The sequence below is a fragment of the Mustela nigripes genome, chromosome 3 (assembly GCF_022355385.1).
Source record: "Mustela nigripes isolate SB6536 chromosome 3, MUSNIG.SB6536, whole genome shotgun sequence".
Classification (NCBI taxonomy): Eukaryota; Metazoa; Chordata; class Mammalia; order Carnivora; family Mustelidae; genus Mustela; species Mustela nigripes.
In genome coordinates, this window is record NC_081559.1 from 79352783 (window position 1) to 79355349 (window position 2567).

A 2567-nucleotide genomic window follows, 5' to 3' on the forward strand; every position below is an offset into this window, starting at 1 on the left:
AGAAAGTACGTGGTACCGTGAGCTCTGTATTGAGAGGCAGGAAAATCTCTGTTCTACTCCCTGATTACCATCCAATTAGTTGTAGAAATTTATCCATATTGTTTAATTTCTTGAGATTTCATTTTCCTGATATAAAATAAGAGCAAATGGTCAATCTCTTTTAGCTTTAAATTTCTTTTTCAGTGCCCACAAGAATATAAGCTTTATGTTTAACCCACTTCATAAACACACTCAAAGAATGCTATTTATTGACACTATAGTATGTGGCCTATGTGATAATGTCACAGAGAAGTTTCTGCACATTGTTATCTTATAATTTCCAATATAATAATAAATGAGTTGTGAAGCATTAGTAGAAAGTTTTCAAGATATAAATGAACAATTGTATAAGCAAATGAATGCACTGTGACAGGCTTGAAAGATAGGCTAACATATATCAAAACAACAAACCTGAAAGATTTAAAGTTATTATATTTAGACAAGAATCATATTAGATGAACTTAATTAGGATTTTCACTATATTCATCCATAAGACTATAAACTTCACTGTAATTTCTGTGGTCTAATTAAAGTGGAATATAATCATCCAGAATCCAAAATAATACTTACTAATCTGAGCCAATTTTTAAGACATTTTTCACACTATTTGTGACATTTAGAAGTCATCTCTTAGAATTTAAATTTAGAATATTAGCCATGCAGGAGAAATAACAAATTAGTGATAGACTTCCAAATCATAAAAAGCTATTTTAAAAAAAATACTGAGTTTTTTAATTCAGAATTTTTCCTTTCAATATTGAGATCCTTGATAATAAGCTTCTTAGGATCAAGAGGACAAAAATTAATTTTTGTATTTTAGAATATTTGCTGCATATCAGTCAATAGGGAAAAATCTGGCATATGTATATTTCCTGTACAATGAACCAGCCTTAATAGCTTTAGGTCATAAGTGTATGTTTTACTAATTCACTTAAGAACTGTACCATGATATCTAAGATTTATCCACATAGTCCACATAATTTTATATTTTCTTTTTCTTGTTTACTTTGTTTTTAATTCCTTCTAGTACTTGCTATATAGTTGACCTGGAATAGGGACTTAAATACTAACATTTCTAACTATGGAGACAATTACTACATTGTTATTTATTTATTTATTTTAGAGAGAGATAGAGGGGATGAGAGGGAGGGGCAAAGGGAGACGGAGAGAGAATCTCAAGCAAATCCACACTGAGTTCAGAGCCCCATGTGGGGCTTGATCTAACCACCACGAAATTGTGACTTAAGCCAAGACCAAGAGTTGGACACTTAATTGACTGTGACACGTAGGCACCCCAACATTTATTGTTTTAATTTGAAAATAGATAAAAAAATTCTCTTTTCAAAATAATATTTTAACTCATATTTAAAGCCCTGGTAAATGATAAATTTACCCAAGTCCACTAGAAATGTAATATAGTAAGTCAGTCCTGTGAAAAATATGAATCTGATATTGAGATGTCACTAAGGAAATAATAGCACAAAAAATAGCATCAGGCATGCTCACAAGGTCATTATTCTAAAAAGATGATATGCTGGAGAACATTTTTTTAGCAATTTCACCGTCCAAAGAAAAATAGAACGCTTAGTCATACTGTGCCAGTAATAGAATTGTTCAATTACTCAACTAGAAATACCTTTATATGTGTGTGTATGTATATATACATACACATGCATTATATTGTATTTTAATTTATGCTAATTATACCTCAGTAAAGCTGATAAACATCAGTACATGAAATTACTAGAGAACTTACAGAAATTAAAAATAATGACAAACTAAATTTTTAAAAAACTGGTATGTAATGTAAACTTTGGAAGACTATTACCAGGTAAAGATCATTTAAAAAGGAGTTTCAAAGACAAGAATCTTGAGAAAGACCCCAAAGTAAATAAAAGACAGGATTATATCTATGTGTCAGTGGAGAGTACACGATTTACAAAGAATAAAAGAATTTTACCTAAAAAAGAGAATCCTTCTCCTTACTCATTACTCTAGGTACTCATTATTAGCAGTTTATGACAGAATGGAATAAAAGTAGTGTCATAATCACTGAAGAGCCTTGTTGGACTCAGTGTAATGCAATGATTAAGAGCAAGATGTATGAGGTCTAGTGACTTGGTTTTAAATATTTGTCCCAAATTACATAGTTCTGTGATTTTGGACAAATGATTTAATCTCTCTCTAAGCATCAGGATTTTTTGTCATATGGGAAAACCGATAATAATGTAACTTTGAGATTTGTGGTGAAGATTCAGTGACATAAAATATACAAATTACTTAGTACCGGTTTGTTGAGAATAAGGGTTCACATATTTTTAATGGAAATTAGACCACATGTTAGATCAGACAAATGTTTACTAGTGGTCTGTGTAGTAACATGAGGGAGCTGTATTTTAAAACACTGCTTCACAACTCTTTGCTCCATTAGGAAGTAATTAATGTTGCAGTGGGGTAAAGAAGATAAATAATTTCCTCATTAAGTAAAGTTCACTTTAGTAAAGAAGTAAATTTCACTAGAAACTGTG